The following is a 24,330-nucleotide window of genomic DNA, read 5'->3' on the forward strand; positions in this document are numbered from 1 at the left end:
TATTGCTATTCTGATTATTTGCTATTTGGTATTCAAGATAAACATATTGGCTAAATCATTCCTAAGCTTAACAGATTCTACTTTGAACAATTTTTCAATTTGGTTTTTTAAAAATATATTTTAATTTATTCATATTACATTTAAATTTTTATCCCATCCCTTGTATCCTCCCATTCCTCCCTCCCTCCCATTTTCCCCTTTCTCCCCTCCCCTATGACTGTGAATGAGGAGACCTCCTCCCCCTGTATATGCTCATACGGCATCAAGTCTCTTCTTGGTAGCTTGCTATCCTTCCTATTTTAATTACATCTTCTGTGTATGTGCATGCGCCATGAGTCAATTCTACTCATCTACCATGTGGGTTCTGGGGATGGAACCCAGGTCCTCAGGCTGGGTAGCAAGCTCCTTTACCAGCTTAGCCATCTCACAAGCCACTACTTGGTTGATGATGCTTGTGGTTTCCAGTGATATCTCCCTTCTCTAGCAGAGCAAAAACAGCAGCACAGTCAAACGTCACTGTTATTTGGCAGATTTTCCTTTAAGCCCCAGATGCATAGTTTGTAAGTTTTGAAACTAGATCCTTCCCAGTCTTATAATAGAAAGCCAAACTCAACAGTTGCTTCATGAGGTAATTCTTCCAAAGTTCTTCAGGGGATTCTATAGCTAGTGATGAAAGGTAGTAGCCATTCAGTCTTACTCTGAGACTAGCAAAGAAGATGGAATTCATAACATTACTGACATCCACCCAACAGCAGAAAAGGACAGCATGGTTTTCTAGACTCACTCTTACTTTAGATGTGTGAATAAGCAAGCAATGCATCTTAGTGCTGTTTAAATATAAAAATACATGCTAAATTAATGTATCTCAGTGAACTAAATGAGATTTGAAATTAATCACAAGTATGAAGTAGCAGTGTTACATAAAAAGATGATTGGATCTTTGTCTCAGGAGCTCAGGTCTGGGTTCTGTGATGAACTCATCCCATCTTCATCTCAGCAGCCTGCATCCCAGAGTCATCATGTGAAGGATAAGGAAACTTCACCACTAATTGCTAAGGCCCTCAAAAGCAACAAGACTCAAGTTTGAAGTCATTTGTCCAAATTCTCATCCAAGACAAAAAAAAAGTCCCTTGGACCACAACTCTGCCTAGAGGTTTGAGTTTATCAGATGAAATCTGGCACAAGCCCTGCATGGCAGAAGCAGAACACTTGGGGGTATGATAATGTGCAATCTTCATCTATTTGAGAAGAAATTGTCCATATGCAAAGTCTCCGAGGCCTGGAGAGAGAGAGAGAGAGAGAGAGAGAGAGAGAGAGAGAGAGAGAGAGAGAGAGAGAGAGAGAGTAATCACAGAGATTAACCCAAGAGATCATTTGTATAGAAAGAGATGGACCCTTGGAGATTTCAAGTATTTTTTTTCCTCCTGAATATTGACAAAGACCCAGAGACATTATGCTGGAAGGAAATTAGATTGCAAAATGATTAGTCCTCCTCAAATGGAAATCTAGTAAAGAATTTATGCACAGAGCCTGAAATATACATAGCAGAGCCAAGTGACTCAGTCCATTTAGAAAAAAAAAAATCACATTTTAATTAAGTGCAATGGTGGGGAGAAAAGAGGAGCAACATTATCTTGCTTTCAAAGATATATAGAATGACTGTAAATATAATATGCAAGTAATGCTATTTGCCTTCTTGTTCTGCAGTCAAATCATGCAATGTAAACTACTTATTGTTTTATTGTTATGTCCCTTTAATTCCCAGCCTTTTGTAGCTAGTCCTAAAAAAAAAAAAGTATAATTTTTAAAGGAAATTATATGCTAAGAAAGTGGCAAAAAATGAAGTATGACTTCTAGAAAGGTCTTGTATATCCTGTGTTTCCCTGTTTCCTTTCTTTTGCACTTTAAACAAATAAATAACTGTAATCACTGAGGAGCATCGGGATTTGGGGGAGAACGGGTTCACAGTATCTGAGGTAAAATAGCTTAAAGACCTGTTGTTTGTGGCTTAAATATGTTGCGATGAAAACACCTGAGCACAGTTTAGCACCTGGAAGCCATTCAGTAGTGACAGCTATTACAATAAGCAATGATCCTGAGAGTGTAAGGACCTAGGGTCTGAATAGAGAGGGGAGGAACAGGAAAGCAAACACAAAGGCTTTATGAACAAGCTTGTGAGAAATGGTGCCCTGCACGAGATGTTTCCAATGCTGAAAGGTATGTTAAAGCTGTACAAAAAACATTTCTCTCAACATTATAGCCATAATTGGATCCAAGCAGTCATAGGTGGAAAGTCATGCACTATGCCAGAATACTCATTTAAGCAAATTTTTAAAATGTTGAATTGGCATCATGTGATGGAGCATCAAGAGATGATGCCAAAGGTCAGCCTATCTGAAGGGCAAAGGAGCTTGTGGCAGTAGATACTGTTGTCAATTTGCTAGTGGGGATAGCCCGTGGCTCCCACTTAGCTGAGATGTGTCTTTGATGTCCCTTTAGGGATGATGAGAGGAATAAGAAAAAGCCATCTTTGAATCAAGCCTCCACTTTGGAACAATATCCTAAATGAATTGGAATTGGCTTTTTCCCCACTAAGTTTATAAACGTCACTACACATGAGTCTGGTGTTCAGCCCAGGCCTTAAAGGACGCAAACATGTGGTCTAGACACACTATAGACCGAATCTTCTTCTGACTCCCTTGCCTTGTTCAGTGTGGGCTCGCTAGTACTGAGAGGAAACTGCACCTTCAGGACAACCCCTTTCCCTACCCCATCTTTTATTTCTCAGTTGCATTTTAAGGATCTCTCCTCTTGCATATTGAAGAGTCGATGTACTGTTTATCATCTATTTACTAGAATGCTTCTGAAAAACACCTCATTGGTCAGCCACTTTGATATAGTTCTCTTAATCAAGGACTTATTGGGGCAGTTTAGAAACAATCATATGTATGTTAGTCCTTCCTGGGAGATGTGCGCCATCAGCAACTCTGTGTGGGAGGGTTATGCTGAGCTGCTCCGTGTTGTATTGCCTTTGATTAATTTTTATCATGCACAACAAAAACTCTTTCCCCAGGAATCGTGTACATGAATCATCGCTCTGCCGTTGTCCTAATTCACCACTATGCAGACATTTTAAAAATATTCAAGGAATAAGCAATTATTACAGGAGATTTCCGTGACATTTTTCTGTTGAAAATCCCAGTGTACAATCAGAAATCATCCAAGATTGACACTGCTTTCCAGTCTTCCTGAGAACAGGTAAGAATAGCAACCACTGTGACTGTCTTGTGCCACAGAGAGGTTTTGACCAGAATAAACCAAATCACAGTTTGCAAATGACATTTCACATAGATGAGAGTAAACAGTCCTGGTATCTGAAGGGCAGCATCGGCTTACCTCCCTACTCTCTGCTGCACATATCGTATTCCCTCTGCCTGAGCTTTTCCGGAAAATATGAATAAAAGTGACATTTTCATATCTGAATAGCAAAACCCAGGTGAACTGTGTGGCATGAACAGTCATGACACAAATGCCTGAATTTTAATCCATAAAGAACGACATGTTTTAATAAACTACAAAGGTCCTTTGGGGGAGTATGTAAAAAATGTTAACTCTCAGAAGTACAAAAATACATAGAATCTTGCCTTTTCATTTTATCAACTTCCGGCATTGATATTTATAGTAAGAAAGGAAGAAAAAGAGAAAGGAAAGATGAACAAATAAATGAAAGAAAGAAAGAGAAAAGGGCTTACGAAAACAGAAGAGGGTTGGTTTCTAAAGCTCTTTTGACTGTCTCCAAATGAGAGGTATTTCCAATCTCTAGCTTTTTTGTGGCCAGAATTGTTTTCCATGCTCATGGAAAGGAAAACTGAGACCTTGCATCCTCTTCCCCCTCCAGGTTTGTTGTCTGACTCTTTTCCTTCCGCATTGGCTTTAAAGAGGCTGGATTCTGAGGATGTCTTTACTTCTGCTTCTTCTGGACTCAACAGATACACCCGACACTACCTGCTACTACACACTATGCAGGTTCACAAGCAGCCACCAGTGCAAAATAGGAACACACACAAAAAAGAACACTGTGCTGCCCATCAACACCAAAACTCTTTCCCAATCCTTCAGTGACCACTCAGAAAGATCACTAAGCCCTTGTGAGTACGTTTTATTTATAATACAAAGGGTTAGGCTATATTAGTACTCATCTTTCACATGCCTGAATTTGTATATAGGTTAAATAATTCCAATTAATCAAGAAATAAAATGGTCAGTTCTTTCTTTAAATTCATGGAAATTATGTCTTTTATGTTTAACTGTGAACTTGAACCACATAGAGGCTAAACACAGATTTGCAAGTTTTTGTTTTAAACATTCATATTCTTTTACACATTTACTAGAGGATGCTTCTACATTTCCATATAAAATTTAGAATGTAGAAAAGAGATAAACCTATACTGTTTTCACCAGCTTAATTCTTCTATAGGGGTCTAAATGGTTCTTGAAGAAAGCAGAATCAATTATCAGTTTTCTGGCCCTGAAAATATGCCTAAAGGAAAGTGACAGAAATAAGCTGCCAAGAAGCAGACTCAGCCCCACATGAGATAGGACTAAAAACTGTAAAAAAAAAAAAAAAAAAAGATGACTCCCAAAATGACATAACGGGCTGTGTTTCTTGAGTGACAAGAAACAACAGAGGGACTCCAGTGATTGAAATTTATAATAAAAGTAGCCTTGCAGGTCACAAGCAGTGAGGTGACCTTAGGAAGAGCCAGCAACCTTCCTGTATAGGACAGGTGGAAGAGAGAGTCAGAGAGGCAAAACCCAGCCCAAATTTCTGAACTAAAGGGTCAAAAGAAAGACATTCACACAGAAAGACTGAAGCCAGGGAGCTCTGCTTCAGGAGTGGGAGAAAACACATAAAACTCTCAGTATCTCAGAGGCATATTAAAACTTCAGACATGAATCAGTTGTTTTGCTCCTTAAGAGCCTTTCTCCAAAACTCTGTCTTCTGCAGCTTAAGCAAGCTTAAAGGAAAAGCTGGGAAGGATCACACTAATTCCACATGGTTTAACCACATCCTAGAACAATGTTGGAGTATATTGTTGGGAATACAAATGTATCAGTTACCCCAAAAGCAAAAGTCTCAATGTGTGGTGTCTAATGACAATTTCTAGATGCAAATAGTAGCAGGAAAATACTCTATCAGTAGTGAAGATCAATCAATAGTAACTGGAAATGAATGACACAGATGCCAGAACTCATGTGAAAAAATGCTGGAACTGTTATAACAAGTTCAACAAAATATGGAAACACAGAGCATGTGCAGTAAAGAGCTGGACATCCTAAAAACTCCCAAGTCAAAATTGCAGGGAAAAGACTATTCAGACAGATAAAAAACAGACTAAATTCTTATACTCCCCAATAGTTGTAAATACTGCATTAGTGAGCACTTCACAAGGCCTTACAGGAGAAATGAAGGATGCTTCATGCTTCTACTCTGTGCTCAGCCCCTCTGTCCTTCCTCAGTGTGGGACCCCAGCCCTCTGAATGATGCCATCCACACTGAGGGCACTTAAATGGAGACCCATCTCAGCTAACTCAGCATAGAAACTCCTGCTGAGGCAGGCCCAGGTGTGTCTCTCAGTGCTTTTAGACTCTACCTGGTTGACAATATTAACTATCAAAGTAAGTTATGTCTGGGCCATAAAATAAGAATTAATATAACCTTTTCAAGTGATTCAAAGTATCTTCCTTTGTCAGAATAGAACTAATTGAAAATTGATGCTACAAGGACACCTGCAAAATTCTCAAATTATGGAAATTATATAAATTGTTCTAAATAATTTTGGAATATTTTGAGTAGAACGAAAGTTAAAAACCAAACATGGGTATGTGTTTGTGACACAGTATGGCAGAAAAAAATTATAGAACAAAATGCTTGTCTTAAAAAAGATATCAAATAAATGACGTTGTTTCTGCTTTGAAAAGTAGCAAGAGGGGATGGGATGTAGGTCATGGGTAAAGCACTTACCCAGCATGTGGAAAGCCCTCAGCAGACACCACACTATGGTCTCAGCATCAGGAAGAGTAAAGAAAGTAGTGAGAGAAGGTCAGTTAGAACTCAATGTAGGCAGAAGAGGATAAATACAATTAGAAGGGAAAGTAGTGAAACAGAAAACAGAAACACCAGAGAAAAAAAATCAAGTGCTGGCTTTGGAGTTCTGTTAAACCTCACAAGACCCAGTGAGGCTAACTGTGAAAAAGGTACCACGGAAGTCATGATGTGACGTCAGTGCCAGAGGGAGAACAGGAAGCAAATGAATGACTCCTTCTGTGTTCTAGAAATAAATAGGATAGATAAAATACTGGAAACATGCACACTGTCAAGACTCACTGAAGAAGGAGAGTCTAACACAAATGCCCCACTTGTCTGCACTTAAGAAAACACCCAGGCCAACATGTTCTCAGTGAAAAATTGAAACCGGGAAGGAAACACTGACATTATTTATAAACAGCTCCTTTCAGAAAACCGAAATGGAAACAATGTTCCCTATATGATTCTGGGATGCTGGAGATACCATGATACCAAGTCTACAAAATGCAAAACTTCTTAGCTAAATGCCAGCAAGTGAATTACAGGACCATTTAAAGGACAATGCATAACATACAATTGGAGTTTACCCTATAAGCACAAAGTTAATTCACCCAAATGTAATAACCCGAGTCCTGAGTTCAATCTCTGGGACTCACACAGCACAGGAAAGAACTGATTGTCTCAAGTCATTCTCTGGCCTACACACACACACACACACACACACACACACACACACACACACACACACACACACCATGCAAATGCATACATCTCCTCAATACATGTTGGAAAAGCAGTGGCTAAAATTCAAAATGTCACCAAATTAAGACTAGAAATGAAAAATTTCAATCTATGGCACTTAAGAAAACCTGTATCTAAGATTAATAAAGAAGTCAAAGGTTTTTTGTTTGTAAGCTTGTCTGCTTGTCACTATTTAATATTTGCAATGGAGGCTTTAGTGAGTAAATTAAGTAAAAGAAATGCATATTAATTAGGCACACAATGGTCCTGATTCATAGGCATTAGTGCCAGTGTGGAAATCCACTGGAATGCATAGGTGAGCTAATAAGCCAAAGCCAAAGTCAGTAGCATCCTGCCATCCAATGGAATATGCCAGTCACTTGTGTTTCTGTGTACAAGCAATTAACAATTGGCAATTCAAAATTTAATTAATATTATTTATAATATGAAAACTGTGTGTCAAGCTGATCTATTTAGCACAAGCCACAAAGTATTGCTGAGAGAAATGAATGTGGTTTCAAGTCAATGAAGAGAGCCCCGAGCTTCTCCATCACAAGACTCAATATTGCCAGCTATTGCTTCTTGCGCTGTCTACAGATTCAATGCAGTTGTAATTCAAATCCCAGAGCAACTGCTGCATCATGTCCCTGTAGGCTTATTCTAAAACACCTATGGAAATATACAGGACACAGGAGCCAGGCAAATAACTTACGTTAGCACTGCAGTTACAAAAGCAGGAGGCTGTTCCAGTGTAAACTGACAGTGGAGTGGGTCAATAGAAGGGCATAAAAATCTATATACATGTTGATTAATTTTTACAAAGGAACAGATGTGTGTCTATGGAGGAAGGTTAATTTTTAAAATTGACATGGAAAGCTGAATACTAATGTGCCCCCCTCCTCTGTAAGTCGGTATGCATTTATAAAAATTAACTTAATGGGTGTCACAGACTGAATGTAAACCACAAAATTAACAAGAATCTAGTGGAAAACATTAGAGAAAAAAATCTTTGTAAATTTGTAAATCTTAGATGTAATGTGAAAATTCTGGTTCTTAAGAGAAAAGCACAAATAAATTATACCTCATTGATATAGGAAGCTCTAGAAAAACTCTACTAAGAATAGGGAAGACACATCTTTGTTGTAGGGTAAGATTTGCTGTTTACATGTGTGAGAAAGGATTTGAATATGGGTACATCAAGAGTGCTTACAGTTTAACAGTTGACAGTGAAACAATGAAGTTGTCCAGGGAAGAACCAGTAAAAAATTCAAATAAATACTCTATCCAACATGATAGACTAATAACAAATGGGTATAAGCCAAAGCAATTAATATCAACAGCTAGGAAGGAAATGCAAAAAGCCAGAAACAAAGCAACAAAAGAAACAATTAGTATCTTTTAAGAAAAAGATGGAGAGAGGCAGGTGGATCACTGTGAGTTTGAGGCCAGCCTGGTCTACATAGCGAGTCCAGGATAGCCAAAAGCTACACAGAGAGACCCTGTCTCGAAAAACCAAAAAAAGAAGGAGCCTTGAGAGGAACTGGCATGTACTACTGGCTGCACTGTACATGGTGCAGTAAGTTTGTAAAGCAGCTCTTCATTTCTTAAAATATAAGGCATGCACACAGCTTCTGACCCAGCTTTGGTAATTTATCACCATCCTATTCACCCCAACTTAAATGAACACACACATTCATACTAACCAGTCTGTTCTACATACCAGCTCTGTGGGCGCCATCTTACATCCTGCATTAATCCCTGCGAACATCAGGGAGCCAGTGGATAAATCATGGCATACTCACTACAATGGACTATTACGTAGTGATGGAAAAGACTGAACAAAGGTACGTGTGAATCTCAAAACAGCTATAAGTAAAACCCCATAAAATTTGAGAGCTTATAGTATGTATCCTGTTCATATAGAATCTAAAAAATAGCACATAATCTACAGTGACAAAATAAAGCAAACTAGTGATTGTCTGGTGTTGAGGATGGTTGGGAGGAGCAGAAATGAGATATTACAAATGTGTGTGAGCAAAGTCTTGTGAGTGCTGGGTATTTTCATTAACTGGTGTGTGATTGCTTCATAAGTGCATGTTAGTTTAGAAATCACTAGGTTATGTCCTTTAGTGTGTGCCACTTATTACATGCCAATTATATATCCCAAAGTAGAGATAAGGGAGAGGAGGGGAGGAAGGAGGGGAGGGAGGGAGACACACATACACAAACATACAAAGAGTGAGGGGAAGGAAGAGAGGGAGGGAGGGGTAAAGAGATATTCTTGGATATAAAATGTCCCCTTATTTATTTCAGGACTTAATTCACATTTGTGCATTGTCCATGATTCAAGGCAGAAAAAGTCAAATACTCCAGCCAGTGTGTCTTGGAGAGTATTTGGCATTTTTAAACTCAGTGTCTAAGTCTCTGAATGACAGGTACTTTCTTTCTGATGTTCTCTGTAGCCCTGGTTAAAAAAAAATCTTGTAACCCAAGTATCATTATGAACACTTTATTGATCTCTTTGTAGTCATAAGATATTCCCCAATGGGCACACAGTCATTAGTAATGTGATTGAAGAGCAAGTGTCTTCAGCTACATGGTACACACTCCTGCCACAGACTCAGCCCACTTGAGTTCTCCTGTGGCCTCAGAATAAGGTGTTTCTATGCCCCACCGTTTCCTGCAGTTCAATAGGAGATTCCTGCTCATTCTAAAGGGTGCTTAATAAATAGAAATGAAAAACTGCCCTTTCAGATACCTAACTTTTTAGTGAAAACTGATTGGTCTACCTGCCAAAAACTGTGGTTTTTCTTCTTTTGCAGAAGTAGAATAGAACTATTTCCCTTTCCTCAAGCTGAGGGGAGGGTGGTATAGCCTCCTCTTTCCTCCCTGCCAGGAGAAAAGACATAGGCACATCCCCCACATACACATATTGCAAGGTGCAATAGAGAGCATGCATGCCCCCAAAGAACACAAAGGAGAAGCCCCACCAGAAAGCAAACTAAGGACTCATCGCTGGAGCATGGGAGATGGCTCAGTGGGAAAAATGCTTGCAGGGCAAGTGTAATGACCTGAGCTTGACTTGTTAACCTGTGCACAGCTAGGCAAGGTATTATATGTCAATGCTCCTACTCTGTGGTAGGGGGTCGGAGGCAGGAGAATTCCTGGGAGCTCATGCAATAGCCTGGTATAACCAAAGGCAAACAACAAAGAGATCCCTCACAAGCAAGTAGAAGGTGAGGACCATCATTAGAGGTGGACTTCTCACTTCCGCCCATGCACTGCGGCATGCATGTGCCTATACTCACAAACATGAACATGTACATAGCTCCTACATTGCCTGAAAGAGAAAGAAAAAAGAAGCCATTAGTGATCTTTTTGTATTTGAGACTGCAGCATGCAAAACATTGGGGCTTCCACTCACAATATATGCATATTTATGCATGTATATATTATGTATAAGTTGTACTGTATGTAGTACAAAACTACATAATACATTTCAAATATGAAATGAATATAAAGTAGGCATTCATTAAAAAATCAATGTTTTAGAAATGCTAACAAAAACAATTTGAACACAATATAACTGCATATCTTAAATTATTAAAAAAAACAAAATTCCTGCTTTAATCTATTATAATACATTAAGGAGAATTTGGTTTAGGTTATACAGAATTTATTTTAATAGGTGTTTCAGTTGCTATCAAAGCTGAAAGTGTTGCTATGGGGAAAACCGAGTGTGTGCCTGATGAGTGTATTCCTGGTGATCAGTAGCTCCTGCTCATTGATTCTGTGGTGCTGTGATGACGTCAGATTCTTGTAGGCTAATTGGACGAGGTGGTACATTGCTCACACTTTTCCAAAATGGGGTTAAAAGGCTCTAAAAACTTTACATGCAAAACCATTAACACATTCTAATAGTGCATGTGTGGTTTTGAATATGAAGATCATTAGTCTCACAGTAAGAAATAATGAGGAAATCGTTTTAAATGTCCTTTTACAAATGTGCATTTGAAGCAATGTATGCATATGGTGTTGTATACAAACGTGTGTACACACACACACACACACACACACACACACACACATATATATATACATACACACATATATACTTCCTCATTAATTATAAAATCTCACCTTTAATTACTAATGACATTTTCATGTGTTTTTTGTTTTTGAATATATGCATTATATCAACAACTTCTTGATATCTCTGAAAGAAAGCAAATAAACTGTGTCTAATTTCTTTTGATATTATTCAATATTAGCAAGTGCTTTTACTACACAATAGAAAGTACATAGTCCGTGAAGTGGAGAGTTAACATAATTATTCCATATTCCATTGTATCCATTGTAAGGATGCTTTTTTTGTCCTAGTTTTTACTTTCTGTGAAAAGACTAAGTTTAACTTTATAAATGGCAAATCTTAGCAGCTTGTGTATGTTCCAATTCAGCAGTTTGTTTCTGAGCTTGTCTGCGGTCTCTAAGAAATCTTCATAGAATCTAAAAATTGACCTTATATAAGAGTTAATTTATTTAATCTTTTACCATTATGGATTTATGAAAATTAAAGAACAAGGCTTTTCTCTTGAAAATGTATCTTCTCCCATGTACATTTTAATGACCCACAAATTACAGTTTTATCTGACTTTAGCATTAACATACATTTTTGAGGATACCAGAAGCTGAGCATGGGAGAGATATTTTTCATCTGATCAAATAGTCAAGAAGCCTACCACTTGATTAGCTTAAATATCTGCTTATTAAAACCCCCAAACCACGCCTACATCTTTAAAATGTATTTACCAAAAGGAGAATGCCTGTAGATTTGTCACCATATGAAGCTATTGATATCGCTTTGGATATTTTTGCCACAGTAAAAAGGCTGTGATGCTTCAATAACGTATAAGACATCTCAAAAATATACTTTTAACCATGTTACTGTTGTTGGTAGAGGTTTACATGTAACTGGATTAAGACATTGCATGTGGGGCAGGCAAGAGGGATCAGTGTGTGAAGTGTTTGCAATACAAATATGAATTTGATCTCCAGCACTCACCTAAAAGCCAAGCATGGTGGTGTGTATGTCTAATCCCAGCACAGGTGATGCCAAGATACGGAGCACCCTTGGGTTCAATGGCCAGCCACCCCATCCTAATCAGACATCTCTGGGTCCAAGTGAGATACCCTGCCACACAAAAGAAAGCAGAGCCTTGAGAAACGACTTCTAAATATCAATTGCTAAAGCTTTCTGGGATATGTTTTGTATTAGAAAAGTTTCCAATGTAGAATTCTATTCAACCAACAAGTTTTCAAGAATCATTTAAAAAGCATGCATCTATGTAATAAATCTAATGAATTAATTTAAACTAGTCATGACGCTTAAATACACTTTTCTGAGGACTTGCTACAGTACCCATGAGGTCAGATCTCTAACTGTGCACTTTCTCTTTGTTTTTTCCTCTGGACTGATTGACATCCCCCCTGCAGACCATATGTAAGTTCTAAAAGCTTTTAAACTAAAGCCAAGTATATATGAGTATCTTACTATTTGCTTCCAATATCCATTAATGTTCAACATTGGCAGTGTATTCGTCACTTTGGAACATGCTCTTTTTGAAAATTAATTTTTAATTTATTATAAAAACATTTTAATTAGCACATTCAATGTACAAAAGTTTGCTTTTAGATAATCTTTTATCTTCCCCATCTTTGTGATCTTCACCCTCATAAATTCTTCCACCTTCATGCCTCATGTCCTATTCCCCATTACCTCTCTCAACCCCTTTTCCCTGTGCATGTTCTACAACTTAGTTTCATTGCCTATTTCTGTACTTATATACATAAATATGCAATTCCTTGTTATTTCTTACATGTGGAGCCTTGCACGGAATATTTGTATGCATATGAGTAGAACATATACATACACATGAACATTGCAAGCAAGGGTCCACATGTAAGAAACAGCAAGGTATTTTTGTGCCTCTGAGATTGGGTTACCTCACTGAATATTTTCTGTTTACATCATTTCCTGAAAATTTCATAGTACCACATTTTTTTTAACAACTGAACTACATTCCATCATGTATATATACACTTACCTTTTCTTAATCTTAATTGTTTCCACCAAAATGCTTATTCCTGTTTCTCTTCAACCTGTTAGGATGGATTATTAACTGCAAATTCAAGGCACTCCCACAAGCCACAGTTTTTTTTCCTGTGAAATTCCACATACACACAAATAAAAGTCTATTGTATCTCACAAGAAAAAAAAAGCTATGTATTGGCCATTTGCATTTCACCTTTTGAGAATCATCACAATCCCATTTGCTGACTAGCAGTTTTGTGTTTTGGGCTTTTTGTTTTTGCAGCTCCTTATGCCCCCTAGATATTCCTGTGTGAAAGCAGGCAACACTATGTAAATCAGTATGAGTGATTATAAAAAATTAAAGCAAAACTTCATATGACCCAGCCATCCCACTCCTTGCATACATCTAAAGGACTGTACATTTTACTACAAAGATACTTACACATCCAGGTTTATTTCTGCTCTCTTCATAATAACAAGGAAATGGAATCCGTTGGATATCAGTGTGACATATCTACATGAAAGTATGACATATATACATAATAGAACTTAACTCAGCTGTTAAGAAAAAAATAAAATTATGAAAATTTTAGGAAAATGGATGGAAATGGAAAGGATTATATTCTGTGAGGTGACTCAGTCTGGATTCTAGTTCCTCTTTTATGTTCATAGGTATGTATATGAGTGGGATTGGGTAGGAGTGCAGATTATGAAACTAAATTATAGACCATGAGAGAAGAGTAGGTGTTGAGCAACATGAGGGAGTACAAACAGTATATAAAACTGGAAAGGTGCTGCTAAGGGTGGGAAAGTAGAAGGAAAGAAGGGATAAGGGAGAGACGGGGGAGAAGGTGTGGCGGTTTGAATAGGCATGGCTCCCAAAGACTCGTGTGTTTGACTGCTTGGCCCTTAGGGAGTAGCACCATTAGGAGGTCTGGCCTTTTGGAGGAAGTGTGTCATTGTGAGGGTGGGCCTTGGGGTCTTCTATGCTCAAGCTAGGCCCAGTGTGACACACCGTCTCCTTTAGCTGCCTTTGGATCAAGATGTAAAACTCTCAGCTCCTTCTCCAGCACCATGTTTGTCTGCACACTGCCATGCTTCCCACCATGATGATAATGGACTAAACCTCTGAAACTGTAAGCCAGCCCCAATTACATGTTTTCCTTTATAAGAGTTGCCATGGTCATGGTGTCTCTTCACAGCAATAAAACCAAAATGAAGACAATGAGATACAAAAAAACACATTTTGTTTGATAAAGATCATAATGAAATCTAATTCTTTGGAAGCTAGTAACGTTATAACAAAACGAAAATAATTTGGCTGGGTGGTGGTGGCGCACGCCTTTAATCCCAGCACTTAGGAGGCAGAGGCAGGTGGATCGCTGTGAGTTTGAGGCCGGCCTGGTCTACAAAGCAAGTCCAGGACAGTCAAGACTACACAGAGAAACCTTGTCTCAAAAGAACAAAAAGGAAAAGAGAATATTTTATGAGCATGAACTGCAAGAATATTCACACTAAGATGTACTTAATTGGCTTTGGTAATTGCAGAATTCCTGCTTAGTGCAATGACATATGATTTCTCATAAAATCGATAAAAGGACTTTGTGCAGAAAGTGCTAAATGACTGGTATTGTACCAGTGTTGATTTCTTTGTATTGATGGTTAATAGCATACTATGTAGAATGATGCTCCTTTTTGAAGAAGTACATACACACACACATGTGTGTGTGTGTCTGTGTGTGTGTGTCTCTGTGTGTGTGTGTGTGTGTTTGTAATGTATAGAAAAATGTTTGTGCAGATAAACAACCAGTGACTAACTGGAGAAGGTCTAGAGATGAACAGGATGGTTCCTGGGCTTATACCTTAGCAGCTTAATTGTATAGATACAAGAAGTGTTCCAGTATTACATGTCTAATTAAAATATAATTCAAAAAGAAAAAAAATACAGATCTCTATGTTGGTTTTTAGTAGTATCCATGTTATAAATATCTGTCATACAACCCAAGGCATCCTCCAATGCACTAGTCAGAGACAAGCTATGAACTAGGAAACTGGGATACATACCATATACTTGGGCACAAATGTGGGCATGAATGATACTCTATTATCATTGCTTTCCATAGACTGTAATTAAGCACACCTCCTTCGGAAATGGAGACAGTGTTTGTATATCTTGTGTAGACACTTTCATCTTCTCCTATTGGATGTATGTCATTCTGGCGTCCCTGAGTGTGATGCCATTTCCCTACCCACTATGTATATATGTATATATGTGTGTGTGTCTCACATATATATATCCTTTGAATATATATGTATATATATACACACACACACACATATATATATATATATCCTTTGAAAAGTCTTACCTAGGACTCAAGGAGTATTTGTAATATTCTTACTGAAAAATTATCAAAAAATAAAATAAAATAAATAAATTATCATCCTGGACATTGTTTGTTTCCTTCTCCCTGTTTTTTCTTTTTGGCAGTTCTTGTAGAGTAATGCTGGAGCATCTATATCCATCGCTTTTCTTATCTTCTGTCTCTGCCATATTATGCTGCACTTAAAATAACTTCTGCAAACCTTTCTTCCATTTCTCAAATTCTTTCTTTTGTATCTAGCAAGCTATCTAATTTCAATTAAATTGTTTTTCTTAATATTAATTGCTTATTTTCATTTCCAGAGTTTGCCTTTCTTTCTAAGTAAACATTTGATTTTCTATATTGTTTAGTCTTGGATAGGCATCTGTTCTTATTGTTCTTTATCTGTCTGCTTTAAACACATTTATTTTATGATCTCCTTTGTTTTCTACAGATTATTCTGTGATGTGAATTTTCCAGATTACCGCACCCATGACTGAATTTGTGGTGGTTTGCTCCTTTCTTCCTTTGTGAGGTTGACTGGGCGTTATCTTTTGGAGACACTGTTTGCATGGAAGCACAGTCTGGCCTGTGAAGATGCCTCCTTGGAAAGGCTTGATGAAGCCTTTGGCTGAGTTCCGAGCTTTCCTATGACTAAACTAGTTTTGCAGTAATTTCACAAGTGTGAGGTTCTGACGTTTATAAACCAAAGGACTGAATTTCAACCTCCTCCCTTCTCTGTTCCAACCCACTGTCTAAGGTGGCAGGTTTCCCTATCACACTCCTAAAATCCCGGCCAAATCTCTCTAATCCATACTTCAATGTCTGGTCATACTTTCCTGCTTTGTAATTCAATTTAAAAAAAAAGGCGACAGATATAGCATTATCAGCCTTTGAGAACAGAGCTGTAATTCCTGTCCACGAACCATGAAGTCCAGCCAGCCAGCCAGATACACACGGCTGTCATCGCTCCTAATGTTCACAGGCCAGGAAGACAAAATTGTGCATTGAGTCCCTCACTTTATTCATCAATATAAAATAAATTATGCAGTACAGTTATGGTAACGTTGTAAATGTGTAGTCAAACCAATTAATATGCATCTGATTAACTGCTTACTTACTCCATTTAAATGCTACAGAGTCTAATGATTCTGAGTCAGTCAGTATTTGTAGAAGTTGGTTTTCTAGAGACATCTCTTCAGCTACTTTATAAATTATAAAGCTGTTTATATAGAGCTTTTTATCTAGCACTTGTCTTTTGCATATTTTTATTTATTCTCTACTTCAAATTACACTAGATCTCATGCCTAAAGCATTTCAATCTCTATTGTTGCTTACCTGCTCAATGGGTTGAAGTGTTTCTTTCTCATTTAAATACTTATGTCAATTGATAGACGTTTTAGGTGGTAGAATACACACACACACACACACACACACACACACACACACACACACACACACAGACACACAGAGGGGGCACTTAATATAGGAAAATAGACACGACTTCCATTTATTTATAATGTGTGGGCTAATCATTTTTTATTTTATTTTTAAAACTATTTTATTAATTTATTCATATTACATCTCAATTGTTAGCCCATCCCTTGTATTCTCCCATTCCTCTCTCCCTCCCATTTTCCCCTTACTCACCTCTCCTATGTCTGTGACTGAGGGAAATCTCCACCCCCTGTGTATGCTCATAGGGTATCAAGTCTCTTCTTGGTAGGCTGCTATCTTTCCTCTGAGTGCCACCAGGCCTCCTCATCAAGGGGACATGGTCAAAAATAGGGCACCAGAGTTTGTGTGAAAGTCAGTCCCCACTCTCCACTCAGCAGTGGAGAATGTCCTGTCCATCGGCTAGATCTTGGCTGGTGTCATAGTTTGAGCAGGACCCCTGGGCCCACATCCGCGTGTCATAATGTTCTTCTTGTAGGTTTCTAAGACCCTCTGGATCCTTCTACTTCCCCATTCTTCCATGCTTCTCTCACCTAAAGTCCCATTAGGGTGTCCTCCCCTCTGACCCACTTTCCTGGTAAGTGAAGACTTCGTGGGACATTCCCTTGGGCTAGTGTCCAGATATAAGTGAGTATATACGATTTGACTCTTTCTGCTTCTGGGTGAACTCACTCATTATGATCATTTCTAGTTCAATCCATTTGTCCACAAATTTTGGGAATTCCTTGTTTTTAATAGCTGAGTAGTATTCCATAGTATAAATGTACCACAGTTTCTTTATCCATTCTTCTACTGAGGAACACTTAGGTTGTTTCCATGTTCTAGCTATTATAATAGTTTTGTTTTATCTGCAACAGTGTTTCAGATGGAGTTTTTGTCCTATTTTACTGATAAGTGTCTTAGTGACTTGGAGCTATACTCCGAAAGACTTACATTATATTTATATTCAAGTTTATTTATAACCAAGTTCCACTGATCTGGTTAATCTCTCTCTTCTCCTTATAGCCACCTTGCCTTTATGACCACCAGGATATTGAATACTCTTTGTCTTGCTAGCATTATTTTTAAATGGATGAATGTGATAATTCTTCTATCTTTACAAACTATAGAGAGTGTTAATTTAAGTAAAACATCCTTTATAGTAAATAATGTCCTCAAACTTAAGATCTAACAAGGCAAATAGAAGAGAAAAATTGCATTTTAATGCTCACTTTATACATTTCACAACACTGCATATGGTCAGGAATAGATCAGAGAAGTGCTGCTTAACTCTCTGGTCATAATTACCATCTCATTTTAATACTTTGATGGAACGAGGCACACTAATAATTGCTGTCCAATTTGCAGGCTATTTTAACAGGTGGCTGCATAATACATTATGTGGTCTCAGAATGAGGCCAGTCCCTTGTCAAAAACAGTAGGCCCATTTTCCTTCATGTAATAATGGGACTGAATGTGCTCAATTAAATTGGTACCAAGTAAAGAAAGTCTGAGTGATTTTCTTTGTTTGGAAAAAGTGAGACTTGGGTACAGTACATAAAACAAATGCAACATGAGACCAAGATACCACCATCTCAGTTGCTGCTCATCTGATTTTCCCTGGGCAATTATTTCTCATGTGATCTTTGTTTCCTGGAACCAAATAAACTCTCAATTTTAAGTTTCTTAGCTTATTGTGAAAATCATCACACACAATTTTGATTGCTTTTTCTTAAACAATGCAAGCCCCTTATTTACCTATAGGAATCACAAAGAATAGAAAGAGCAGAAAAATAGTGCAAAATAATTATGGTTTCTAAAGGAGACACAGTGTTATGTTTCAGTCCCAGGGCCATTTTGGCTGAGCCAGCAGCCAAGTCATGAGTGGCAAGGAAAAACCTGTGCTTAATTGTCTTGAGACAATCATCCTAGAAGGGAGTCTATCCTAGTTACTGTTACTATTGCTGTGGTGGAGCACTATGATCAAAGTAACTTGGGGGAGGAAGGGTTTACTTGACTCAGGCTTCCAAATCACTGCTCATCATGAAAGAATTCAGGACCAGAAAGCAAACAAGGCAGGAACCTGGAGGCAGGAGCTGATGCACAGGTCATGGAGGGGTGCTGCTTACTGGATTGCTCATTATGACTTGCTCAGCCTGCTTTCTTATAGAACCCAGGATCAGCAGCCCAGGGGTAGTCTCACTGACAGTGGGCGAGGCCCTTCCCATCAATCACCAATTAAAAACTGCTCTACAGTCTTTCCTAAAGCCTGATTTCATGAGGGCATTTGTTTTCCTCTGAGGCTCCCTCCTCTCTGATGACTGTAGTATGTGTCAGGTTGACATAAAACTAGCCAGTGTAGAGTTGTTAACTTATACTAAATCTCTAAGACTGAGAGTCTAACCCCATCAACATGTGATGGTGACTCTAAAGCAAGGAATTAGCACAGTCCTCAGATTGTAAGCAATATGTAATGGTCTGTATCACCAAGACATTGTACTAAGATTACAGAAACTGCTCAGCCCACCACAGTTGGTTTCCAAAAGTAAATTTCTGGGGAGACGACATAGGAATGCACTGATCATTGCAAAGAGCCCAGAGATCTCCATTTCGTGGCCGATATCCCAGAGATGGGAGGGCTTAGGACTAGGAAATATTCTGTCAACACCTCTCCCTTTCCCTCACCACACTTACTCTACTCAAACACATTATAGAAACACATTGAAGGAGAAAGCACCCCTGGAGAGAAAAATATTGGAAAGGTAAAGCCATCAGTGCAAACAAAATCAAGTACTTTGTATCCTAAGTGTTTCATTGGTAAGTGTAAGGTAAAAGCATGCCTTTCAGTTTTCAGAGGGGAACAGGATTGAAGGTTGGTTCCTGAGCTTGACAGTGCCCTAAAGCTGTAAGGAAAGTTAGTGACTGCAATTTATTCTATTTCACATATTTTGTCATCAGTCATAGATATTGCTTCATTGATCATTGGAATTCAACATTTGTCCCTTTTAGTTCATATGTAAATATTGGTGTGTCGCATACTAGGCTACAGAAGCTAAGTAGGTCAACATATTGACAACTTATCTAACTCATGGGCTACATATGCTTTGAAAGTGACCTATATTTCCCTCTTAGGAATAACTGGGTCTCCCGAATTCTCTTCAATGAGTATCTTACTATAACGAAACAAAACTAAGTTCTCTAAAAATAACATTTTCCAGGATTAGTGACATTTCATTTGCTGCGTGTTTTTCTCCCATAGGCGTATCTTGCTACAGCATCCCTCTCCAAGAAAAGAAGAAAACACAGAACATCCGTACATATGAAAAATGCATGAAGATCAGAAGACACCTGAAATCAGCTCAGCCAGACAGAACTTGCTGGCAATAAAGGACATTCTGAAAGATGTCTGTATAGGTCAGCTTCTGGTATAACTCCAAGGGAATGAAAAGACTAATTCTCTCAACAGTGTATGTTATATGCACATCAACATGGGAGCTGTGTGTACAATGCCTGGCTAGAAAGCCTGTCCGTGGAGTCTCGGTGCCTTGACATGATCTCCGACTTATTGTATAACCTCCCCAAATCTCACTTTTTCTTATTTATAGCATGGAAACAGATAGTAATTATTTATTGCTAGGATTAATTTGTGTAACATATTTGGATAATAACCAGTCCATACTAATGTATGTATATGCTATTGTTGTGAAATGAAGGCATATATGAATAAGACATGATAACGAGTAAACTGCTGACCAGCAGGTTTGCTGGGAACACGGACACATCAGGACATAATGAGCCTCCCACATTCATGTTTACAATTGCCTTCTTGTTGCTTTGTGCATCTTCAACATGCTGTCCTTTTTCTGTTATTGAGATAGATATTTGGATTAGTGATGCTTCATGTGTCCCCTTTTCAATATGTTAATTTAAAATGAGAGACCTCCTTTAAGTTATTGCTCTAGCTATATCCTAAAACATTGAAAAATTTTATTTTTGCTTTATATTTATGTATTTATTTTGCATTTGTGAGTGTGTGTACGTGACTGTACATGCCACTTGTGTTCATAGAATTTGAGGACAACTTGAGGAAGGAGATCTCTCCTCCCAGCATGTGGGTCTTGGAATCAAAGTTGGGTTGTCAGGTTTGGAAGCACATGCCTGTATACATGGAGCCTTCTAGATGACCCTATATTGTATTTCAGATTTTTGTAGTTTTAATTGGGATTTTATTGTTAATTTACGTATTATTTTCAACTTAAAGCCTGCTTTATTTCATATTCCTTCAGAGTCATGTGAAAATAATTCATTATGATAAAATATTTAATAACTAGGAGAACAACAATTTGAAATTCCCTTCCCATGTTAAACTCAGGAAATAAAAATTCAAGTGACAAAGCAGAAATTAAAGGAATTAGTAATCCTATGATAATTTGAGGTTTTAGAGCTGTCTTTACATTTGTCTCAAGAGACAAAGCTAATAAAAACACAGGACATTAAAAAGCATGGCCAGCAATATTGAATTAAACCACAACTGTAGAATATGCATTCCTTCAGTGTATACATAGAATATTAACCAAATTTGACAAAGAAAACCATTCATTAAGCCTCAAAAATATGACAGGCTCATACCTATGTTCATTTTATTGAATTTTAAGATGTGTAGTGTTTCTAATGGTTGGTTTTGATCCATCGGGGCCCAGAAGCACTAAGACTGACTAACTTGGCACCAGAGGCTGTGAAATTAATCTGAAATATGGAGACAGAGCTTGACAGCATCCTGAAGGTTACATGATCAGGCTGGGGGCCATCATCTCACTGCTCTGTATAAATGATTCTTCTTCTCCATAGCACAGAGGGAAAGTATACTTTCAGAAACATCACAGGCCACAACACAGAGATCCTCTCCAGCCTCAGAGCTAGCAGGTAAAATGCAAAACCCAGTAAAATCAGAATTTTAGGGAAATAACCACTGCTTTTGTGTGATACACGAACTATGCTATGCTTATAGTAAAAAGCCGTCCTTCTTTTTCCTCCTCTGCTCCCCCTCCTCTTCCTCCTCCTCCTTGTCCTTATCTTTCTCCTCTTTCTTCTTTTTGAGTTGGTATATTTACCTCAGCGGGTATATATCTTGGGACAAAGGTCATATATCTGGTAGGCTCATGGTGTGAATGCTTGAGAGGAACACTTTTAGGTTATGGAGATCATGACCTGTCTAGAAAGTTGAGGGATTTCTGCTTGACTAAAAATTAGCTTGAAAAGAATGGAAAGTAAGTAATCAGGGGAAAGGACCAAGTTGTCATCCTATGTAGATTAAAGGTTTGAATGCTACAGCTGCTAAAATAAATCACATTGGGTAAATGATAAATTAAGTTTAAATGGAGACAAGCAGTACTTAGGTATGAATAGAAACGACTGAATATGGACTGGTTACCTGGCAATATAATCTTTGTTGCTTAGGTGTGATTTAAAATTATGGACCCGTCAGTGTTTAAACATAAGTGTTCCATTTGCCATAATGACGTTATAATACCTTAGTATGTCACCTTCAGCATATTGTTTATAATATGATGACATTACTTTAAACTATGGTTGTCAGAAAAACCAAAATACTTCTCACACTGAGATAACCCAGTGCTCACTCAGACAAAACACTAAATTATGATTTGAGGCTCCACATAAATGCGTATAAAATGGTGACAAATGTCATAACCATAAATGGGTATTATTGAGTTCAAACTCTGAGGTACTATTATCTGAAATGTAATATATGAGGAAAAGTTCTAATATATAAGAACGGTTTCTAAACACTCTGCTTTTCTGCTAGTTACTCCTGTGGCTGGTGCCTGCTGGTCTTCATCATCTTTTCATCAAGTCTCTTCCAGTTAATTTTCAAACACTGTAATAAGAAATACAATGTGTGGATGTGTGTATGCGCATGTCTGTGCATGTGTGTGTATGTGTGCGTGTGTGTGTATGTGTGCGTGCGTGTGTGTGTGTGTGTGTGTGTGTGCGTGTGTGTGTATGTGTGCGCGTGTGTGTGTATGTGTGCGTGTGTGTGTATGTGTGCGTGTATGTGTGTGTGTGCGTGTGTGTGTGTGCGTGTGTGTGTGTGTGTGCGTGTGTGTGTGTGCGTGTGTGTGTATGTGTGCGTGTGTGTTGTTGTTGTTGTTGTTCTACATGTGAGTGTGTTCATGTGGAGGTCAGAGAGGGAGGACATAAGATGTCTCCCTCTAAAGAAGGATCTCCACCTAAGCCATCCCTGAACTGCTAATTCAGATAGGATGCTAGTGAGCTTTTGGTGTGTGCTTGTCTAGGCCCCACAAATCCAGAGCTAGAGGGGTGCACAGCAATACCTAGATTTTATGTGGGACCTGGAATTTAAAGTCAGGTCCTCATGCTTGCTTGCACAGCAAACAGATGTACTCACCAACCCATCTCCCCAGCCCCCAAACTCATTTATTTTTAAAGTAAAAATTCTTTCTTTCCACTTTAAACAGAATTATTTTAATGAAAACATTACTTAACACCCTGAGATATCAATATCTTAGGATCAATATAAATTAGTATGTTATAAGCAAACTTGAAAAGTAACCTGAAAAATCATAGTAATTTAACGTGGCTGATTGCACTTTTTGAGGACAGTGCTCTTTTCTAGTTGGATGATAAATGTAGCAATGGTTGCTAAGCCTTGGACTTTTGCATCTCCGGTTCCACCTCACTCCATCTTTCCAGTCTCTCCACCACACATTTGCTCACCGTAGTGGCACCTACTGTGGGGCTTGGGTGTCTTTCTTCTGGCTGGCCACGAACCAACAAGAAGCACTTTTCACTGTCTAGTTAACGGGATGAGCTGTTGTTGTTTCAGGCCCAGTAGATTCAGGAGACTATGGCTGCTTCAATTCTCTACTAGGTCTTCATAGATATGAATTTAATATTATTTTTCTGTAACAGAACCCTGGCCTTTTCAGAACTGGTAGTTATTATTGAATATTAATTGTACAATTTAATGGAGTAGCCTGTGACCTATCCATACCTGCATCTATGTGCTTTGCTGTAGTATTTATGTCCTGTATTTCATTCTGTGGCCTCATATCAGCCCCATTCCCCCAGTTTTCATCCTGTGCCCTAACAGCCACTATTCTAGTTTCAGGTGAACTTTCCTTTGTGTGCTTCCACGTGTTAGTGAAGTACGCCATGTTCATCTTCCTGTGCCTATCTTATTTTGTTTAGCTCAGTGACACCCAGCTCCACTGACTTTCCTGAAAACAACATGATCTTGTGCTTCATTGTAAAGCCACTGTATGTATGGCATATTTTCTTTATTCAGTTATCGCTTTACTGACCTCATGTCTCAATTATTGTTAATAGTGCTTCGAAAAGCGCTAGTATAAAGAGACGCTTTGAGTATACTGACTTCATTTCTTTTGGGCATATACCCAGTTTGATACAGCTGCATCATGCGGTAGCTGCTGCTGCTGCTGCTGCTGCTGCTGCTGCTGCTGCTGCTACTACCTTACTATTGTTATTGGAAAGGACCTAAATAATAATTTCTACAGTGACAGGATTTACCTGCAATTCCAATATCAATGCTTACAGGCTCCCTTTTACCCCAT

The sequence above is a fragment of the Acomys russatus genome, chromosome 23 (genome assembly GCF_903995435.1).
Source record: "Acomys russatus chromosome 23, mAcoRus1.1, whole genome shotgun sequence".
Lineage (NCBI taxonomy): Eukaryota > Metazoa > Chordata > Mammalia > Rodentia > Muridae > Acomys > Acomys russatus.